A 24636-nucleotide genomic window follows, 5' to 3' on the forward strand; every position below is an offset into this window, starting at 1 on the left:
GTTTCACACTGCCAGTGAGCTTTGTTCTCTCTTCTTATAAAAAAGGGATTGAACATCAATGTTAGTATGAAATAATTTCTACAGCAGGAGAAAGGGCTGGTTAAATATCATGCTTTATAGCTGAAATTAAATAGAAAAAGATCCACCCAGTCACCTAATTCATCTCCCTGTGAGTTTAGGTTCATTCCCAATGAGGACTCAAGGAGTTTTTCCACTCTAGTTATTAATGGCTCAACCAACAGAGACTTTAACTGCTTCCCTTTTGGGAGTAACGCCACAATCTGATAAAATCTTACTGTCAGGAAAATTTACATTGCAAAGCAAGAAAAGCTGATTTTGCTTCATTTTCGTCCCATTACTCTCCACCCTAAGTAATTCATCTCTCTTGAATGTTTTATACTGTAGATAGTTAACTCAACCCCGTTGTCTTCTTAGTAAAAGGCTAAGCAGCTGCACTTTGGGGACATTGTTGTTCCATCTGCTTTGTGGTGCACACCAGTGGGAAGTGGTGGAAATTATGCAGGAGCTACCCAAAGTGGCAGTAATCTGCTCTAAACAACGGGGACGACTGTGGCTCCCTCTATGCATGGGCACCAGCAATCCGGTGTGTGTAGCAGCTGTATACAAAAGGGGAGCGACACAGGGAGAGGAGATGGGGTTCAGTGAAAGGTTGGAATGACTACAGGACTTGAGCTAGTACATCACACACACTTGCACTTCAGGCAGGACGTAGAATGCACAGTGTTGTGAGAGCGCTTTATCTCTCTATTTATGAAAATAGCTAAAAGTGCCAGGAGGGGGTGCTCAAGAATAAGCAGCACAGTTCCTGGATTTTGTAGGGCAATTTATTGCGCACTACAAATGGCTTCCTCTAACAACGCTTTAGATCAGCTCTTAATGCAGCTTGGGGCAATTTCAAAATGTGCCCCACAGTGCCAGCAGCCAATGGACTACGCACAGCAGGAGAGATATGTCCTGTGGCCTGCCCTCTGTATGCTTCTTGAGCGCATGAGAGATCAGCAGGCTGGTTGTGTTCTGGAGCGCGTGGTGGGGGGAGGGGAGATTGGTGTAGCAAGTGGTTTTCATTAGGCTTTTGGTGGCACTAAGGTACAGGGCCACACATACTCAGTGATTCTGCATCATGGAATTTGCTGTGGCATCACCACCTGGCCACAGAATTGTGCTCCAGAATCTGAACACTTATTTATTCTTTAAATATTGTATTTCTAGCCTTTATGGTTGCAGACCATGATTAAAACGAACATGAATCGAACATTAAATAGTCACACTGCAGGTTTCTCAACTCCACCTTTTCTGGGCGCTCTTCAGTGGCACCGTGCCAGGTACTTTGCACACCTAGCATGGGCATCTTTCCCCTTTATGTATTCATCACTCTATCACCAGCCAATTCCTCCACCAAGTGAAAAAAACAAACAGGATAAACTATGGAAAACCTTAAATGGGTTTCCCAAACCTCTAGGGTGACCAGATGTCCTGATTTTATAGGGACAGTCCTGATTTTGGAGGCTTTTTCTTATATTGGTACCTATTACCCTCCACCCCTGTCCTGATTTTTTACACTATCTGATCACCCTATAAACCCCAAAGTGTTCAAGTGGTGTAGACACAAATATGAAGCTCTGGCATACAGAACTATGTAGCAGACCTACTCTTCAATGGCAGTGCTAATTCTTCAGGGTCACTCTTTCCCCCTTCCCATAGCCATCCCATAATATTTTTAAGTAAAAAAAATTGACGGCTCTGTCACTGGACTTACAAAGCTGCTGCTAATACCTGCCAGGAACAAAATAAAACACACAGTGCTTTGGCTGCATGTTCAAATGTTTTGCATGCAACCGTAAGGATAAATGATCTAAGTTTTCCATGTTGCCCTGCCCTCTACTGGCAGCAATAAGAACTCTCACACTGAAATAGCAGTATAAAATCTTTAAAGACATCACCAGATAAATTATAGTTTATAATAAATATTTACCAAGACACATCATTGTCTTTTCTCCTCTCACTAGTAAGAAAAAACAGGGGACTAGTTAAACAAGGGTGGAGAGTAACAATATTATTAGAAACTAAAAGAGGATGCAAATAGTTATTTTTCTATATTTCAATATGGATCTAATTCTATCAGTTATATTTAAAGGTAATTGAATGGGGGAGTGTTTTGTTTTGTTATTTGCTGATAAATTACCACATTTTATTTTGGGGCATTTAAAATTTGTCTCTCTAGAGGAGGAATGGAAGCAATAGAGAACAGAATCAACAGTTACAAAAAGAAAAACAACATTCATAGAGCATCACCTGAACCTAAAATAAGTTCACAAAGCTACTCTAAGTTTTTAAGCAAAATTTTTTTAAAAAAATAATTACTCAATATTATCAAGAGAACAATGAACTCTTCTGGTTTCACACAAGAAACCAAGAATGCTTCACAATTAAACTATGCTAACTACTGAGAAATTCCAGGACATTAACAAATTTGGCAATTGTTACTGGAAATTGGCAGTCATGTTGAATTTCAATACCAAGAGTTAATATAATTTACTAATACATGAAAGGTGATAGACAGTTACAAAAATTCTGGAGTCACAAGCTAACTTAATATTTAGGATCACCCTTAAACCCTCTCGCTCTGTTCCAGAAGAAACACAGAATGGGAGAGTGAATAGCATATAAAATAAATCTGCATTGTCCTTATCAGCATTTGTTATTGGTAGAGATAGGTCAAAATCAGAATTGTCAAACTCTGGCAAATAAGATAAAATGGAACCCTGGACTAGTCCACTCATGTTTGGAGTTTGGTTTTGCAAAACCAAATCTGACCAATTAAAATTAAAAACAAAAAAATCTCCACCATGAAACCGCCCTTCTCAAGAGCATCTCTAGATAGTATGGATTCCAGGCCAGATCCTCAACTGATGTAAATGAGTGTCACACCATTGAAGAATACTGTAAGACACAACCTCACCCTGTGTAAGGGTGGTACCTACTGTGAAAATATCTCAAAGCCTTTATACCTTGAAAGATTTTCCTTGCAGCTTCAATAACTTGACTACTGACACTAAGTCCTATGCCTTAATGGATGTAGATAGATCAGAGCTGCAGCCAGCATGACAAAATATTCATGTGTCTCAGCCAAATCCACATATCACCTTTGGGGCTATGATGAGGGACTTTGTCCACCAGGGCAATATTTGAAATATTAGAGCCACCAGAATACTTACAGTGGCCTCAGACCCAATTCCCTTCTCTGAAATAATCTTCTGGGATAGGGGCAAGAATAAAGACAGACCAGCCTAAGCAACAAGCATGTGAGAAATGCAACAGGACAAGAACCCGTAGAATAGCCATCTGCCCTCCTAAGTCATATGATGAAATGCTATGGGAAACCTGCCTTTGCATTTAAATGCATCGACCTGCAGATCAGAAGGACAGAGGTCACTTTGTAGTGCAGAATAAAGGTACCGTCAGGGAGCCAGAATTTGTGTTGTTGCATCAAAACTAAAGTTTTTGAGGACAGCAGAAGCTTTTATGAGCAAGACTATTTGGAAAGAATAATACAAATAAGTCCTACATTATTTCAGCAGAATCTGATGATTTGGGTGTAAATTAGATTTTAAAAAACCTCTCGGAAGAATAATATCACCTAAGAAAATAACAGTATTAGTACATTTTCGCCAAACTCAAATCTAACACTATAAAAGTTTTAGAGGGAAAAAATGGCAATTAGTTTCTGTGGATATAAATTATGGAGCATCTCAGCTCCCCACTCCCTTTCTATGTAATATAAAGTGGTAAAATTACTGGAGATAAATCAAACCAGCTGTGGAAGAGTACAAGCTTCCTAAACACACATTTAATCAATGGCAGGACAGTCAGTCAAAGTTATATTTCAACCTTAACGAAGGGCAGCATTATTTACTGGATTGACTATGGAACTCAGAGCAGGGCAGCTTGTGAATTCTAATCCCCTGTATTACTGTGAATAACTGTGTGGCTTCAGGGAAAGTCTCTCACTCAATTTCTCCACTGTATAACATGGATTATAATATAGGGGGCTTGTCTATACGAACACTTAGTTCTCAGCAACCTGGGGTGTAAATCTACCCCTCACTGCTACATCTATACACCAGGCTCAGGGTGCAATTCCTCAGGGTAGGTAGACCTACATGTGTTATCTCTGATCAGGCTAGTGGGCTAAAATCGAGGGTAGCTGCGGCAGCACAGTTCAAATATGTACCTACCCAAGATGTGAGGCACGTACTCAGGATGGCTAGCCCCTCATACCAGTTATTAATTATTAATATTAATAATATTGATAACAATGACAATATAATAAGTACTCCTCACCCGGGGAGTGTCTTGTTTCTTTTTGCAGCACTTAGACACTCCTGATCTTGTTTTACAGAGATGAAAAAATAAGGAACGTCCTGTGTAATAAGGGACTGTTGGCAAGATCAAAGTTCACTGTGAGATGTTTAGCACAGGGATGCAGGGTCCATATGGATGCAGCAGGCTAGTGGGAAACAGATTTTCATCCCAGCTTGCCACAGACTGAATGTCCATGTAGACAAGGCCTTAGTCATCTCACTGTGGTTTTGAGGGGATTTATATAGTGCCCAACATTGTGCTAGGTGCTTCACATACATAAAGTTGACCAGGTTTCTTTCCCGAATAGTTTACAAAATAAGTAGACAAAATGTACACAACGTGTGGGGAAGGGATGATGAAAACTTAGTATCTTTCTGCTCTGATCAGTTACTACAAAAATGCCAGCGAAGGGTTCCATGTTTATTGTCCCTTAATTTCCACATCAAACATGCTTGGTGAACAAGACATTTAAAAAACAAACAAACAACAACAAAAACGAAAGAAAACACAACTAGCCACCTTGCAAATTCAGTCTGGATCAAGAGTCCATTTCACCTGTAAAACATTTTACATGCCAAATCATGTCTTCAGTGACCCTTGTGTAGCCACTACACTGAGGTCCATACACCAGAACACTGAGGTCCACCCACAGCATAATTTGGTCTGCAGAATTTTTCAAAATTGTATTTTATTTTTTTGAGCACCAGCTCCCTCAGGTACCAGCCCAGAAGCGGCAGCCAGGGAAAAATGACAAATGAAAATATTTGTGTGGTGAAATTTAGCAGGGAGTCTCTCAGGAGGGTTCAGAAAAGAGAAGGTCCCCACAGAGTCTCAAAGGTCTGTCCAACCTGTGTTGCCAAAATACAGAGCTTAAGGGGGCCAGGCCAGAGAGGAGAAGTTACCCAAGATGGGGACTGCACTGACATGCCAGAGGAACCAAATGCAGGTTGCAGACGGCTGTCATCTTACTCAGAACCCCGGATGTGCACTGATGTGTACAGGCATAGCATTCAGGGGAGGGGAAATAGCTATGGGAAGTCAACTTCCAGCAGTCAAAGAGATGCAGCACCTCACTTATGCTCTGATGAAAGGAGAGAAGGACCAAAGACCTGAGGTCCCAGCAGTCCTAACGACGAGTCACTTCAGAGGGAGGAATAAGCATACTGCATTGTTCCTGAGTACTAAGGGTGGTCCAGGACATGGGCTACATGTACTAATTACATCCCAGGCTCTGGGAGCTCTCCACAGACTCCTGAAGATTTCATACGTAACAGGCTGTACAACTGGCCCCCACAGAGCACTATCCTGGCAGACTAATGATAGGCCTCCCTCTCCCTTCTTGTAATGCTGGCACTTCGGGGAAAAAATCTTTTTACGTGTCTCAGTGATTTCTGCAGCAAACTTGGTCAGTGCACACAAATATAACATTCCCTCAATGTTGTTTTTAGAGTCACTTTTGAGCACAGAAAGCCATACCATTCACACACTGCTTTACGTTTTCAAAGTGATACAGCCTGTATGGACTAAGCCATTTAAAATCCCACCTGTCTTGTAGGAGGAAGTGATATTTTTTATGGAAACTCAATACCATAAAATAGAATTCACCCGACAGGATAAGAGAAAAATTCAAAGCACCGGAATTGAGATGTGCCACTGAGTTCTTTCCATTTAATACTTCGGAGCAGTTTACCTTTCAGATGTGAGGACTAGACGTTACCAGATAGTTACTGCCAGTAACCCTCACTGGGATTACAGTGCATGGTTTCATTAAATGACTCAGAGAAGAGAGTTTAGATTTTAAGAATTAAGGTAGCCTTCTCTATCTGGCTCTTCACTGTTTTTGATTCCTCTCTATGGAGACAATAAAGCCATTTTCATATAGGACAAACTTAACGGTAAACCTGAAATATTCTTGAGTGAATCTTCTAGTAAAAACAGATCTGAAGAACTGTATCTCTTCATTGCCAAATGGCAAACAGAATGTCTTGGTGAAATTTAGACCCATAGTTCTTTTGTAGTCATTGGTGGTCAAGAAACTATACCTTCAGAATACATACAACTGTCGTGTCTGTCAACAAGAAGTTGAAATTAAATTATTTGAAAGGTAAGAAGCATTCAGTTCAATAACTGGTTTGAACAGCACTCCATTGATACTGAAGATGAGCAAAGAGCATGCAATGATGACAGAAATCAGTGGATTTATGGTTTTGAAAAGGATTATTGTTCGAACCTAATCTATTTCCAATGATCTCACCCAACCAGCATTTTCATCTTTAAAATTTACAAATCCAAAGGTACTGTTTCAAAAACAGTAAATGATGAGAAAGAAGGATGATCCACTGGCTAGAGTGCTAGCCTGGGACGCTGGAGCCACAGGTTCAATCCACTGCTTCAGAGACTTCCTGTCTCACCTTAAGCCAACTAAGCCACTGACATTGTTTCAATGGGAATTTGGTGCCTAAGTACCTTTGAGGATCTGGGCCAAAAGTCTCTGCACCTTAGTTCCCCATTCATAATACATAGGTGCTGTGATGATAAACACATTAAGGGTTGCGAGGAACTCACATACTACAGTGATGGGAGCCAGATAAGTACCATAAAATGATTAGGTAACTAGAAAAGGTTCCTGGGAGACCTGCACCATTAGCCTATAGAGAATAGAATAGATGTCCAGTTGCTAATTATTTTTTTGATTGGAAAGCTATTTGCAGTTTAGTGTCCAACCATATATACAGCAGCAAAGGGAGGAAAATACAATGAGTTTTAAGGTTTGAGAAACATTTCAACTCAAGTCATGTCCTTTATTTCCAAAACTTTCATTTTTGTTTTGAAACAATGGAAGTCAGACAAGGAGCAGACAAGTATTCTTAACCACCTCTGCCTAATGAAACAAGATTACTTGTCATTTAAAAATAAATGACAAATATCTATTATAGTATTTCCAATTTGGAGAGCTTTTACTACTTTGACATTTAAAAAGTCTAACAAACTATTTATATAAGGAAAAATAATACATTACATTGCCTGTCTGGAAAGGCCCTCAGGTCATCAATTTCTTTTATGAATAACTAATTCACAGTGCAATCTGGAGCCTGGAAACTTTATTCTCCTCAAAACTAAGTCTACAAATATTTTATTTTTTAAAAAGCTACATTAAAAGCTTTGCTTTTCACATTTTGGATCCAATTCTGCAATCTTTATGTGCATAAGTAAATTTTGCTAGATCAGGTCCTCTAACACCTGTGATTGCTCGCTTCAAAAAAAAAACAGGTGCAATTTAAATCTAAATGAAGAAAGGTCAAACACACACACACAAACAGAAATGACAAGACAAAGATTAGGAAGCCAAAACTATACTTGTTATTAAATATACTATTCTTTAAACTATGTTAAGGGACAGATCTCAGCTGCCTCTTAATTCTTAGGATTCCTTGGCCTCAAAAAAAAAATTCTTTAACCATCCAGTGATTATGCTAAAGAATAAGAGAAGGGTGATGATTAGGAAAACAGAGAGGAAGGAAGCCCCTGTTGCTAAGGCATTGGACTGGGAATTTGGAAATATGGGGTCAGTTCCCAACTCTGCCACAGACTTCCTGTGGGACCTTGGTCAAGTCACCTATGATCAGTTCTTCAAGTGCATGGCATCCGCAGTTGGCACCAGATTTTCCAGAAATGCTCACCCACCCACCCACCCCCATTTAAGTACTAAAATAAAGGCTACATTTTTAAAGAACATCAACACCCACGCTCATTGTGGAAGTTATGGCTAGATTTTCAAAAATCACTCAGTACCCAACCTGCTGAGCTCTTGAAAACCTGGCCATTAATTTTGGTCATTCATTAGGAGTTGAGCTCTTTTGAAAATCTTTCCCAACTGTGCATAATGAGCTCTGGAAAATCTGGTGCCCAATCTCTCTGTGCCTCAGCTCCCCATCTGTAAAATGGGGATAATAGAATTTTCTTTCCCCCATCATTTGTCTGTCTTGTCTAATTAGATTGAAAGATGTTCAGGGCAAGGATTGTCTCTTACTATGCATTTGTAGAGTAACTAGCACAATGGGACCCAGATTTCAGCTGGGGTCTCCAGGTAGTACTGCAATACCAATAATAAATACTAATAAATGTAAATCATGCCTGCTCGGTGTGATGATCCACCCCCTTCTACTAGTCCTCCCCCCTCTAGAAATAGATGACCCTGCTGCAGCGTTGACTAAGACATTTGGGCAGCTATGGCAATAGAGGCTTGTGCATTAAAAGACCAGATACCAAGGAAGCGGGGAGGAGTGTCATGGTTGAGCTACCAAGAGCCAGCCTAACAGCACATTTGAATCCAGACCAGAGTGCCACAAGGACCATCTTACTGTCCTTGGCGTGGACACTCTGTAAAAACACCCATTTGCTTATTCTGATATCATCTTTTAAGATAGCCAGTGATTTCAGCATAGCACCACCCATCAAAGACTGAGCCTAACCTCACTATGTGCCTAGTTATGCACTGGCTATAAATGTTGGGAAGGGTAGAGTTTATGTATTGCTTTGTCTTTTATTATTGTAATCCCCTTTTCCATTGTCCCCTATCTGCGTTCCTCACACCTAATAATGCCCCGGTTTTTGTTTTATTACTTTGGGAAGGCTATTCATTTTTGGGTGCTCTGACTGACACTCCTCTGTACGAGATTGGGGGTTGAATATTTTCTCAAGGGACAGGCCCCTGTGTTCTCTGCACTAGGAGGGGTTTCCTTGGGTGGAGGCATTGGATGCCTTTATTAGTGACCCCAGGACCCATACCCTGAGGAGAAAAGGAAGAAGGCTACATGCAGCTGGGTCTCAGGAGTGGATTACAAAATGGAGGCACTGCTGGGATTTTAAATTACAAGTGAAGTTTGAGGAATAAGGACAACTAGTGCATGAGGCCTTGTTCTGCTGGTGAATAGTGAACCAGTGCCTTCTAGTGGGACAATCACTATGTTAAAGCCTTGTTCTGCCCATGAACAACAAACCAGTGCCATCTACTGGGGAAGTCTCTGGCTTGCAGACTGAAGCAAAGCAGAAGGCTTGGAGCCAGAGAGATGCTTTTTTAGTGACAGGAATCCCTTGTGACACTGGGGATGATCAAATAGTGAAAGTTCTCAGTGCTGTAAAAATCTGGAGAAAACTTACAGTGAGAGGCAGAGTCACTAGTTCTACAACACAGAGCCTCAGTGCGTTAATCCTGGATGCCACTTGAGTGCCAGAAGAGGTGCTTGCAGGTGAAGAATTGCCACAGTGGGGAGTAGCAATACTAAATACCAGATAGCCCTGCACCTGTGGATTTTAATGCCAAACTACAGTCCTTATTGGCACAGGAAAGAAAGACCTTCAGAGATTTGAAAGACTTGATGTCAAAGGACGTTTCCTCTACGTCCACACCTGACAGCTGGTTGCAGCTAGTGGGCCAGCTTGTGGAGAAGTGCAGTTCACCGGCCTGTGACAGCAGGTGCTATAGAATTGAGGACATTTTCTGGACAATGACTTACTGCTTCACGGGAGGAGGATTTTGAGAGCTGGAGGAAGCAGGCCACGAAGATAGTCCGAGCGTGGCAGTCCTCTAATGGAGAAAAGAGGATTGCAGAGTGCTTAAGAGGTTCTACATCCGATGTGGCAAGAACACTCAGAATCAGCAATCCTGAAGCCACCATACAGCATTACCTAGCTGTATGAAAGAGCACCTATGGAACCACTGAGAGTTGTGAGGATATGGACTATCAGTTGAGAACAACATCTGGGAGAAAAAATGTCAGAGTCCCTGTTGAAGCTGAAGAAATTGATAGTATGTGTGACTCTGAAAAAAGATATACCTCCAGAACAAGTGAACCATGCCCAGCTCTCTCAGGTATTGTGAGGTACCCTCTACAATGATCGTCTACTTAACCTACGTTTGAGAGAGAGGTTGGAAAACCCACCCACCTTCCTGGCACTATTAAAGGAAGTCAGAGAGCAAAAAGATAGTGAAGGAGGCTTTTGTTGGCTCCTATATCACAGCCCAAGGCAAATGCATCCAAAAGTCATGAAGAGACAGCATGCAGTGCTGTTGTAGCCATGTCGTTCCCAGAATGTTAGAGAGACAAGGTGGGTGAGTGTAATATCTTTTATTGGACCAACTTCTGCTGTTGGTCCAATAAAAGATATTACCTCACCGACCTTGTCTCTCTAATGAAGAGACAGTGACCACCAGAGAAGTGGATGTGCAAAAGCAATTGAAGAACCTGAAGGATCAGGTAGCTGTGCTGCAAATAGCACAAAGTCAATTTTGCTTCTCCCAACCTATCAGGAAGAAGGAAAATATCCAACCTAAGCAGCTCATTTCAATTCAGCCACAGCCAGAGACACAGGGGAGACCACCTCCTTCTGAGGACCAGCGCCCACTGACATGTTTCAACTGTGGGAAAGTATGACATAAAGCCCAGAGGTGTCCCAACCCAAGACACATGGATGGCATAATGTGTACATTCCTACAAAGTTACAAAACAGGAAAACTTCAAAAAGAAGTAGCAACTAACCCAAGAGAGCACCAACCTATAAGCTTGCTATAGCTTTGGCTAGAGACCTTAGGCAATAGAGGCTCATGCATTAAGAGCCAGAAGTCTCAGGTTTGATCCTCTCTACCGATAATTAGGCAAGGGGCCTTACATAAATTTAAGGTTTTCAAACGCTTACCTCATGCGTTACAAATTTTGTAGGAGATGCATTCATAGATACAAACAACTCAAATATTTTGGTCATAGAATCATAGAAGATTAGGGTTGGAAGAGACCTCAGGAGGTCATCTAGTCCAACCCCCTGCTCAAAGCTGGACCAACACCAACTAAATCATCTCAGCCAGGGCTTTGTCAAGCTGGGCCTTAAAAATCTCGAAGGATGGAGATTCCACCACCTGCTTAGGTAACCCATTCCAGTGTTTCACCACCCTCCTAGTGAAATAATGTTTCCTAATATCCAACCTAGACCTCCCCCTCATGCAAACTTACAACTTGATTTGGCCATAAAACAGAACAATGATAAAGTTGTTAGAGAGCATGTAGTCATTTTTAGGGAAGAATTTATGGTATCACTAAATTCAGGTTTTAGGGGGAAAAGGGAATTTCCTAACTCTGTACAAAATATGGCTACACCTATGTCCATTCAGAATGGCTCTAAAACGGACACACACATAAATGGCAAAACCTGAACTATTACACATCCATATTCTGACTGAAAAGGCTCCATCTCAAATATCTTCCATGCAGATTGCTCTTGACATATGATGGAATAATCTTTGAGGTTGTGTAATGTTGCTAGGCCAAATAATGTGCACATATGAACATGCAGATATGCACCTTAACACATAGGCATTACCCTGGACCACTCTTCTCCTGTTAATGTCTCAGAGGACCTATAAAGCCTTTCCTTGACTCCGCAAGCAAGCTCGTTTAGAGAATGTTTGCATCTGTGCTTTAAATAGTCATAAAATCTACTGGCATCATCCTGCAGATTGGCGTCAACAGGAGTTTTGTTTGAGCATAAACTACAGGATGGAGCCTATAATCAGCTATGACTCAATAGGAACATTTATGCTATGGAAAAAAGTCTCTGTGCAGTTTAATACTCCTACTCTTTACCAGTGCGCACACAGTTCTCAAATGCACAGACACATCTATTACATTTCTTTCTAATCAAACACAGTGTGAGATTTTACAGCATGTTACTGATCATTGCTATTTTGTTCACAACGTACCTTTTGTCTTCGAAGAAATCTCAGCTTTCAGCCATGATTGAGGGGTTGGAGAGAAGAAGAGCAGTTCTAATTATACATATGCTCTAGATGAAAATTAACCCCTTTTCACAGTTATCCAATTTAAAAATTAGCCACAAAGTGCCAAACCCCAGCTATAGATATACCCCAAAATCACTGCTCAAGGAAAGATGATCAACAGATACCAGCCTTCCAAATGCATTTTTGTCTCTTAAAGTGCACCCTTTGGCACTACCCAAAAGGAAAGGTCTGCCAAAAATTAGTCCTTAACTTGTCGTCATAATTCCAAACACTGGGGCTATAATCTAATATGAAATTACAGGCAGGCTTTAGGAGAAGGCTAGATGTCTCAAGGATTTGTGAACATTCAGATGCATGAATTTGCAGACCATTCTGATAGTTTTCCAGTGGTTCAGAGCAGTCTGGCTTATGAGTGTTATCAAGTTGGACCTTAAGGCATTTATAATGGGGTTGAAAGTACATCGGAAGCAAAGGGATCAGAGAGAGCACTGTAAAGGAGAATATTAAGAGGCTAAATTGCATTCATGTCATGAGGTGTTTTTACGATTTCAAGGGAACTAAGCTATCGGCATTCTCCTGTCACTACACTGCAAGACTTTTTTCTAAATTTTAAATTTAAAGAACATTATAGAAACGAAGTGAAAACACAGTGTCACCACCTGCTACAACCAATGGTCCGGTTTTTACCTTCTTTGGGGAGCGGGTGAGGGTGTCTATTGCAAATTACCTGAAATGCATAAAAAATATATCTATTGCCAGATAGGGAATATACTCAATTAAATTCCCTTACACATGCCAAGATCATTCCTATTTAAAAACGTATGGAGCTTCAGAAACAAGACTGGGTTTGATAAATAAAATAAAGTTGGAACTTACCACTGTGCTGTTTGTGTTAGTCACTCCTTCCTCTTTGCCTCTTCTCTCCCTGGATAACAGAATGAGCTCATTTTATTTACAGTATAAATTCTCTTCCTACTGAGAACAACATTGTACCTCCCAGCAGAATGAGTCCAGTCCATTATTTATAGCCCAATTTTGATTATTTTAATTTTTCATAACCCACTGAGAAAAAAATTCGCTAAAAAGGCAAGTGACTTAATTGTCCTAATTTTTCCTCCTGCAGACTCAAAAGGATAATTCCACAGGGTTTACATTTCCGGGAATGTAAAGGAAGCTAATGCTAAACCCCTAAAAAGAACAAAATGTATGTGGAGATTAGTATTTCTTAAGAACATTTTATTATAGTCAGACTATGTCCTGACCATTTAAAAAAAAAGTGCACGTTTTAAAGTGCCCTCCGAGTTTCTAAGGAAAAATAATTTCATGTCAAGCTGGTAGCTTTAAAACACTCATGCACAGTTTTGAGATAGAGGATCATTTGTTACTACAGAGGCAGTGAGTTGTGAAATCAGCCCTCAAGTAGAGAGCCATTTACACAACGAAATAAAATCCTTATTGGATCATGTAAATGCCTGCAAACAAAAACCCAGCCCTCTCTCAGAGAAAAAATAGCAATTTTTTGGTGACAGACCATCATATTACTTTCCCTGAAAAACAGAAGAAATACTCCTCTCTCTGCATCATTCATGATTACAAAAAAGCAATCAACTAATTTATTAAACCCAGGCAATGAAGGATTTGTCTTAATCTATTGTGCAATAATGTGTCTAATAAAACAAAAAAACTGCTGTATGCAATGATCACAACCATAAAGAACTATCCAAATCAAGAAGAGCTTCCAATCACAGTCAGTGAGGACTTCTCAAGAATTGCATAACAACAAACTAGTCAACCTATAATTAGCCAGAATAATCTTTTCTCATAGTCTCTGAGATTAAGTTATACTTCCTATTTTGGGACTTCAGTTGTGTTATTTTAATATATGTGGAGGTTCAGACTCTTTATGAAAAGCTGTTTAAACTATAGCAGCTTTAAGAAGCCAATAGATCTAGTGATCAGTGGTTCACATCATTCATGTTATTCCTTTGTAACACACACCGAGATTTGCATTTTCTAATTTAAGTAGTAATTTAGAATATAAAGACACTGTGCTACCGTACCTGTTCCTGTCTGAATGATGATGACAGAATCCCAGACTCACATTTTTAACCCTTTGAACACCAGCTGGCCAGTAATGGAGGATACATACAGTACATGACCCCAATCTGCCACACGAATGGTCCCCTACACATGAGTGGGGCTCTGTGCATGATTGAAGCCTGTATTTTTGTATCATCTATTAGGTTAAGGTCAAATAAATGCTACAGCATTTTCTAATGACTAAGTCTGTCCAAATTAAATATTTATAATTTCTATGGTCCCCCAGATGTATTCATACATTGCCAATTGTTACTGCAATATTTCAGTGTATTTCCTTATTCTTTGGATAGGAGATAAGTGTGAAAACTTGTTATCACATGTGGTACCCTGTACACACTTGCTAGCTTTTTAATGGTGATCACTACAAGAGTTAACGTAATCTTTCCTTTGGCTGAATGTTACAGTCAATAAATTCAACCTATTTAGGCCCCAGTCCTGCAAAATGATGCGTACAGATGGACCCCACCAGCCACACAGAGTCCGACTGACTTTAGTTGGGTTCTGCGCTGTGATCTGGATGCATGTAACGGTGTGCACAATCAGGGCCTTTCATTGTAACTAAACATAGGTACCATATTATTTTGGCATTTAGATTATACTCTGTCCCATATCCTTTTTTTTCTTTCTGATAAATTCTGGGAAATTTTAGATGTCAATAGGTTAAACACAGTCCCTACTTAAAATAACAGCTAGAACGGAAAGATTCAGAACATTCTTGATTCAGAAATGTGACATTTTGAACAAAATGAACTATTTTGACACATTCTCAGATCAAAATATTTTTGTTTATGATTGAAGCATAGGATTAGTTCTCAGGAGGTCTGTCAAAGATTTAGTTGGAACATTAGCAAGTCTCTCAACCTTTTCACCTGAATTTCTTCATCTATAAACTGGGGAAAATACTTCAGTAGCTCACATAAAACTACTATTGCTTATTTGTATTGCAGTTGCACCTAGGATGTAGTATAGGCAGGGAACTTGGGCAATCTCCCATGTTGCCCCATGGTCTTCACTCTGGTTGAACTACCATGGTGCATCATGGGAATTCCAGAATCACAGTGTAACTAACATGGGAGATTTAGTCTGGCTAAAGAGCCTGGCCTATAAGGAAGCATGAGGCACCATAAGGGACCATGGCAGATCAGGCAGACACAGTTCAATGTCAAAGAAAGCCAAAACTAAACATTTTGATTTGGTTCAACAAAATAAAAAAAATTGATCTGAGAACGTCAAAATATTTTGTTTTGATCAAAATGTTTCAACATTTCTGAATCATATTTTCTGAACTTTAAGTTCTGCAAAAAAATTTAACTTTTTAAATTTTTCATCTAAATTCAGACAAAAACAAATATAGAAATGTCTTGTGTCATGGAATTCTGATTTTTGACCAGCTCTACTAATAACAAAAGAACTAGACAATTCAATCCCATACACTTGGTCTGGGGTTTTCAACTCTCTAAACTCTTCCCTGTTCTAAATTCTTCCACTATGCTTTTTTTTTTTCTTTTTTTCTTTTTTTTTGGATGAAGTGTTGAAAAGAGATCTTAGCTGCAACAGAGAAATTCTTTCATACTTCAAATGGAGTTTAAAGTGATTCCTTACTGCTTCCACATGACAGCAAATGGATCTAAAAGAACAAGTATTCTTTGGCCAAAAAGGGCCATTAGAGCCTGAAGCACCACTGGATTCTTCCATGCAGCCAGATGAAGAAGGAATTTCTGAGACAGGCATAACCTTTGCTCCTCTAATAAACTGCGGAATGAAAAATACTTTACATCTTTTGATTTTGTATTTAAACTTATGAAAGCTTCCCATTAGAGGACAGGAGATCAGATGGAAAAGTGAGACACGAGGGAGAGAAAAGGAGGATGGAATAAGAGAAATGAAGAATTGCTTAAAGGAGGTGTGAAAAGAAGGGAAAAGAAGAAGCAGTAAACAGGGGAGGCTAAAGCCATTGTCATCAAGACAAAGTTACTGAAAAAATGATATTGTGCAGTATTAACCAAAATAAATAAATAAATAAATAACATCCTGAGCAGAAAGAACACAAGGGAGGAGACGATGCAGGAGACAAAAGGCCAGGTTTGGTCTGATTTTAAATTACACACTGAGCTTTGACTGGATTAAAACATGCAAACATCAGAAACTCTTGCATTCTAATTGGCCCACATACATTACTTTTGACAGTGGATAATTATTATTTACAATACAATTTTATAAGCAAAAGCAGTTCTGATGTATTCTGATGTTCCAAGATCTAGTTACCAATCAGAATATAAGATTTCTTTAGAGCATTTTAGAATGCACATTTATGTCTATTTGTATCACATCTGGTTTCTGTCTGGCACTAGTTAACAGCTGCCGTGGCATTGAAAGGATTAATACGACAGATAGTTTAATAACCTAGAGAAAAACCAATATTTTACACCTAGCTTACAAGAAAAACTATTATAAAATGGATATTGACAGAGAGAGAGTGTAGACGCTGTAACTTAATCTCAGAGCTCTGAGGATCTGAAACCTCTTGAGCATCACTATACAGTTTATAGTACAGTATCACAGTACTCAACAGAATTACAGCTTTGTAACTAATCTCTCCCTATCAGTTACACTATATGGAAACTGGGAAGTCCAAATACAAAGAGCCTATACTATGAATGATTGCACTTCAAGACTTTTCCCCAGCAATATTTGTAAGCTTGGGAGTGATAAACAGCACACCAGTTATAAATGAGCAACAAGGTCAGTGGAACTGAAAGGCAGGAGTTCAAAGAAAAGTCACAAGTCTGAAGAGGTCAGGAAAAGTCCATAGACTGATGTTGCACAATGCTGTATGATAAATTACCAGAAGTGTTATGCTGCAATTAGAGAAGGCAGTTGATTGGTGAATAAATGTGGCAATATCAACACCACAGGCTAGAACTATTTTTATCTGCATCACTTCACCAGCTTCCAAATATAACAGCTATTGACCGGGAAAAAAAACAAGATTTTCTAGCGACATAAAAGTAATTTAAAATATTAAAAATCATGTATCATAAGAGGGGTATGTGGCAAGGAGGCCAATGGTATGATTTCCAAAAATCATCCACACCTATAGAAGTGAATATGATGACACAAAGTCCAGGACAAGAGAGAAGCAGGCCCAGTATGTCCAAAAAAGAGAGCTCCGTTGGGGGAGATTTCGTGTGTGAAGTAATGATAATGGGAAAAAACCTGAAGCTAGCAGATATTTGAAGATTCTAATAGTTTATACATAGAGACCACCACTTTCTTTCTAGCAGCACCCCAACACAGTCCAAAATAAAGGCAACTTTATTTGAGGATGCCCAGGTTTAACAAATAAACAGATACAAATGTATATCTGCTTTGGAGGCTTGCTTATAACAACTATTCTAAGGCTCTGGGGTCAAGTGTAATATCCCCTCATCACACAGGGTATGATTTTCCCCCTGACTTCAGTGAGAGCAGAATCAGGCCCCTAAGAGCTTAAAATGTAATACAGTAGAACCCCATTTATCCGACCCTCCATGTTAATCGAACAACCCGCACACAAAGGTCCAGAAGTGGGTGATCTCTCATGTGGCCACCAGATGGCGCTACAGCCTCGCACTTTTCCATTATCTGAATTTTTGCTCATCTGATCTGGCCCTGGTCCCAGTTAGATTGGATAAATGGGGTTCTGCTGTACCTGCACACAGCACTTCCAATTAAAATTCTGAATGGAGGGCAGCTGGTTAAAAGCACTGATCAGGGGAGCAGGGACCATAGTCTCCCAGTTCTGACGTGGTTTTGAGGTAGAGAAATTAATCCTTCTATAGGGGAGGAGGATCCAAGCCTGTCAATAGAGCATATTTGGGGGCTTGCTTGCCGACTGAAAGGTTCAGTGTCTCCATGTGAGCTTTAGGGCTTTCTCAAGCACTGGTGTAAACTAGGAAAACCAGTGAGGAAAGGGACTTACTGCATTAACCATGTGTTAGGGTGGAGGTGGAAAAGACAGGGGAAGATTTCTCCATTTAATGACAACTCAATCCCACAGCCTTCTGGGCAGCTCCCACTCAAGTCAATAGGAATTGAGGGCATTCAGTACCTTACAGCAATGTGATTAACAGCCTGCAGCACTGAGACAGAAGAGCCTGTTTTACTGAAGTGCTGAGCACTCAGAACTCCATTGGAAGTCAATGGCAGCTGCAAGTGCTCAATACCTTTCAAAATCAGCTGCTAAATTTATAAGGGCCTCCCATTCTGAAGAGGAAAGGAGATTTCTGACCTTGTACTGATGAAGATGCAGACTTTCCCTCAGGATTTTATTGTTATTATTTTAAATCACAAATGTATCTTTTCCCTGCTCCAGGAGTACTGGGCAAAAAGCAGGACATCAAGAATATTTATAATCAATCAGAATATACCAACGTATGATAAATCCCAGCATTACAATATCTTCTTCAGCTAAAGCTACAGGACAATTGTAAAAATGGATTCCACCATTATAGGCTTGTGGAAAATTGCAAAGCAGCTTTAATAGATACACATACATGTTATAACAGTTTAAAACTCATATATTAAAAATAATGTTGCCTTACCAGCTTGATGAACTCCACACTACATATTTAAAGCAAATTTAAAAAGCAAATATACTTTTCACCGTTCATTGTGTATTCTTTTATTATACTTCAGTTTGAAAATGAAAACAGCTTGTCAGTTTCTTTTTGTTTCTAGTCCATTTTTAGGCATTAGCACAAGTCTGCAATGTTTGGGTTGCAAAACTCCTTTTCCTTAAATAATTTAAAAATTCAGAACATTTCTTCACTAAATTTGGTGTAATCTTCCTGTAAACCTATGCCTCTGAAACCACTGAAGTCAAGTCGCTGGATCCAGGCCTAAGTTTTGGAGCCCAAGGTATCTGAACCATAACACAAACAACAGAGAAGCAAAGATTTGCATGAGGGGTTTTAAAAAATGAAGTATTCTGAACCCTATGCTCCAACACAAATTTAAACTTTGGCTCCTACTTGTGAACAATTCCCTGCAATTGTGCCAAAATGGGATTCGTCAGATGTCCAATGCCTTGTAATGAAGTCAGAGATAGAACTGAACAGACATGAACTTACCATGAGACCCATTGATTTTTTTAAAGTAGATCATATCGATAATTTAAAAAGGAATAGCTATCTAGTCTATGTAAAAAATAACCTCCAGAAAGCTTGAGTCATTGCTAAAAGGAAATTATTAGCAAATTAGAAATCCTCTGCCACCCTGAATATCATACTATCTTGGTGTAATGGATTAAGTGTACTCCTAATGCTAAACCAGGTTACCTATCAGATGTATGATAAATCCAGCACATTACTCTAACCTTAGAGGGGTGACTAACAATGAGAGTAAGAAATACAAGTCATATAACCTACTCTGTACTCAGATCAGAATTTGGATGGTATGCAGTAACTAAAGCCTGGTGTCACACAATGAACGATGTGCACCTTATTTCTAGTCTGAAAGAAAATTTGACTAGATACCCATTCAGTGAGCACTGTCCATTCTGTGCACTGAATGAAGCAGGGGTGCTGTGGAAAAAAATACAATGTGATCATCAATTAAAGCCTGTTTGCAAAGACTGTATAGGTGTATACATGGAGACAAGGCAACCTTAGTTCTGGCGTTTCCTACCCTTTGAGTGCTTCCCTTTGCAACCTTAACAACATAATTAATTTAGGAGGGAGGGGGGGTCAATGTAATTGGGAGAAGGATAGAGCTTTTACGTATATATGACCAATGTGATGTTTAAAATGCGCTTTGACAATGATTGGTTATTTTCTTCATGGAACACTCAACATCATTGTTGTATTTGGGTGCCTTACACACAATCTTCACAACAGTATAACTATTATATTGGGATTCAAATAGATTAAGGCCAACATTTGCAAAAGTCTCAATAAATGTTGGGTTTCTCACTGAGTGGGCACCCAATTTAACAAATCTAAGGACTGATGTTTCAGATTACTTAGCATTTTCTTACAACATTTTGTACATTCAAAGTATTGTATATAGATTGATTAATCCTCACAGCATTCCTGCGAGAAAGCAGGATAAGTATTACCTGACTTTTACAGTTGCAATATTACCTAGTCTTAGGAGTTGCACAGTTTTTAAAAACAAAATAAACGGTTCTCATGGTTTTTTAAATTTCTACCTTCAATTAAATTCCCCTCTTTACTTATTCAAAATGACCACCATCTCCCATTACTGTCAATGGGACTGAAGCCAGAGGCGGCCCTCAGCAAGATAGCCATTAAGTCCCTTCAACCGTTGTAGGTAAAAATCAGGCTGCTCTTAGCAAGGATGGCCACCACCTCCCATTGTTTCCAATGAGGTTGGAGCCAGGTTACTCTTCGAGAAGATGGTGGCACCTTATTCACCATAGAATCATAGAACTGGAAGGGACCTCAAGAGTCATCTAGTCCAGTCCCCTGCACTCAAGGCAGGACTAAGTATTATCTAGACCATCCCTGATAGGTGTTTGTCCAACCTGCTCTTAAAAATCCCCAATAATTGAGATTCCACAACCTCCCTACGCAATTTATTCCAGTGCTTAACCACCTTGGACATTAGGAAAAAACTTCCTGTCAGCCTAAACCTCCCTTGCTTCAATTTAAGCCCATTGCTTCTTGTCCTATCCTCAGAGGTTAAGAAGAAAATTTTTTCTCCCTCCTTGTAATGACCTTTTATGTACTTGAAAACTGTTATCACGTCCCCTCTCAGTCTTCTCTTCTCCAGACTAAAACCCAATTTTTTCAATCTTCCCTCATAGGTCATGATTTCTAGACCTTTAATCATTTTTGTTGCTCTGCTCTGGACTTTCTCCAATTTGTCCGCATCTTTCCTGAAATGTTGCACCCGGACTGGACACAATACTCCAGTTGAGGCCCAATCAGCATGGAGTAGAGAGGAAGAATTACTTCTTGTGTCTTGCTTACAATACTCCCACTAATAAATCCCAGAATGATGTTCACTTTTTTTTGCAACAGTGTTACACTGTTGACTCATATTTAGCTTGTGATCCACTATGACCCCCAGATCCCTTTCTGCAGTACTCAATCCTAGGCCTGGCACAGGCCAGGAGAATGTGGATCTGCCAGGAGTGAAGGCAGCAGGGAGTGGGTACATGTCAGGAAAAAGAACAGCACTGAGGATTCATGGGAATGCAGGGAGCAGTAGATGGACTGAGAGGGAGAAGTCTATTTACACATATATGTCGTTATACCACCCTCATCACTGTAGTGTATCTGAATGCCTTTGAAAATAGGATATGTAGAAGACTGAAGGGGGAAAGGAGGGAAATATAGAGGGAGCATTGAGGCAGAACGCAAGTGTGGCAGTTATCTGTCCTCTTTCTGTGGGAAGGGGTATAGAGAAGAATAGAAGAGCAATTCCCCTCCACAGGGGGGATAGGACAGGGCAAAGCAGAGTCCACTCCAGGCTATGAATAGGGAGGCCTGCATGTTTGTGTGTATTTAAGGTCAAATTTTAAACCTAAATGATCACATACTAAATTAGGGGCAGGCAGCTTCACCCTAAATGTGAAAAAAAAATCAGAAGGTAATAGAAAACATTTTTCCAGTTCTGCATCAGGACAAAACTTAGACCTTCTGTTTTTTGTGAAAAAATTTGGGAGAGATACCTACCCCTGTCATTAAGACATTCACCTCAGAGGTAAGTGGTCTAAGTTCAAATCCCAGGGGGGCCATGAAAGAAGACGGGGCTCATGTGCACCCACACACACACACTTCCATCCTGACCTGAGAACTTCTCTATGAGAGTTACATCAAACATCATATAAACTCCCCCCCCGCCAAAAAAACCCAACAACGCATTTCATCAAAAAATTCCCATCCAGCTCTAATCACAATGCATACACTCAAAGAAGGCAAACACAGGCCTGTTTTCCTAATTTAGGAGTGCTTGACTTTGCAACCTTAACTTCTTTTAAAAATATTTTGGTGTGTAAACACACACAACTTTCAAAACAATTTAAATCAACTGTTGAAAATCTGCTCGTTCCTGCCAAGACCAGAGTTCTGGCTTGCTTTGTTGATTTATTTGTTGTAAGATTTCTGTTTATTAGGTCTACAGAGATTAATAGGTGCAGCCATTTTGGTCAAATGAAGGAGGACATTGGGTCTCCAAAAGCTTATGTGTTACAAAATATTTGTTATTCAGATTTTAAAAAGTATCTATATCTTATCAAGAAAACCTAGATGCTCACAACAAATTTTACTGAGAGAGAGTGTCTAAGCATAGATCCATTTCCCACCATTGGAAATACATAAAACCCAAATGTATCCCTTGTTTCGTTCAACAAAAGATGACAGTTCGTTATTCACATTGCTTTCTGGTAGGTCTACAAAAAAGCTCCATCTGAATTAAAAGTTTACTGCAAGATTACTGGGCAGAAAATAATGAGGTCAGCACCTTACACCAATTTTATCTTTTGCATTGGCTCCCAGGCAAATCTTTAGCATTTTCCTTGTTATTTACAAGGACATTAAGAAGGTCTTGTTCTTATTACCTCAGCAATTTTCTTGCCATATGCAGATCTGGTCATTCTTTAGATGCTGGCAAATTAAATACTCCAGCAATCAGGCTAAAATCTTAATAAAATAATTTGGTTAATTAACCTGAGAAAGTCCTCTTCTTTGTGAATTTGATTTTACTAGGAGATCTGCGAGACTACTGCAATTACTCTTAAAATAGATAGATTCTTTTGATCCTGCTTCAGTGCTCCAGGACATGTCCAGAAAAACAGGCAATCCCTTTTACATGAATATTTGACAACTTGGGGAGGGGCAGGGGGAAATCTTATTAAAATCAGTTTCCAGAGAATCAAAAGTTAAGTTACTACAGGAAAGTGACCTGACAAGAGAAGAGCTGTTTTTACATAAAGAATGTTCCCTGCCATCCACATCAAGTGTATTTTGTACAACTTCAGAACCCTGCTAAATAAAGATCTGTTAAAGGCACAGAGCTGTGGAAAACAGGACCTTGATTCAACAAAGGTATTCATTTAGGAAATGTCTACTTTAGTTTAGATTCAAAACAGGACAGAATTTGTTGCTACCCTTTGACCTTCGGCCCAGCTGTGCCCACACCAAGCTCATTACAGCCTCAGGGTTTTGGACAGCTGATGGGGAGTTTTGGTGAAGGGTTTATTCAGATATTTAATATGTTGAGGAATGGAATGCACATTCCAATTCATCACCTCAAACTGACACTCACCAGACTTAATGGTTCCATGGTTTAGACTTGTGTGTGTTTCACTGATGTTGTATTTAATTATTTTAGGACTCATTGCCCACCTGTGCTGGCTCTTCTTACTATTACAGTCCAGTGGACATAGTTCTATGAAGTTCTTGCTGCTCTTATAAGTTTCCCTTCCTGGTCAGGACATACCCTGATCTGCGCTGAACTTTGCTCACATGAGTAGCCCCAATGAAAATTAACTGTGACAGGAAAGTTAAACACTGGAGCCCAGTCTCCACAACCTGTGTGCCAAGAGCTGCACGGGAACACACTATTGTCAGAAAAGAATGCTTCAGAAACTGAGCTGTCACCTGTACTACCTTCCTGCCTTTCCAAGTGGTTGAGTGTCACGCCAAATCCAGAGACCCAATGGCACCGACATATGATAGATTTAGAGCAATTTGGTCTGGTCCAGACAATCCCTTTTTAAAAGGAGAATTTTTAGAGGGGTTTATATATATATATATAAGAGGGGTTTAAAAAAAAATCTATCCATCAATCACTATATATCCAAAATGTTTGCGTTTAATACATAAACTACAGGGCTCACTTTCTAATTTTACCTTTTCAAGGAGACAATGTCCCCACATTGTTTAATCTTGCCACAATATTTACTGTCCTATTTACTTACAAAGGCATTTGAAAAAAGAACGCCCATTGAGCAGGAGATCAAAGTAATTTATATGTGCTGAAGAGCAAATAGATCCTGTAGGGTAATGAAACCAAAAGCATTTCTTTTCAGAATGTCAATGTGAGTGAAAGCCATGCTGTGCTACTTGTGTGCATTCAACTCTTTCTATATTAACCCTTGTTTTTTAAACAAACACTTCCATATTTTCAGTAGGGATACCCATTGGAAAAGTCCTAGACCTTACATAAATTAATGGTTACAGTATGCATGTTGAAATAAAATATTACATGTCTATTGTATCAAAGATTATAACATTTCCTTCTCTAATTGCTACTTAGCAGCTAATATTATCTCACTTTCTCTAGATCTCCTAGCCATGCTATCATACCCGTCATCATGAGTAATACATACAATCACCCTGTAAGGTGATGAG

This window comes from Natator depressus, chromosome 1, assembly GCF_965152275.1.
Source record: "Natator depressus isolate rNatDep1 chromosome 1, rNatDep2.hap1, whole genome shotgun sequence".
NCBI lineage: Eukaryota > Metazoa > Chordata > Testudines > Cheloniidae > Natator > Natator depressus.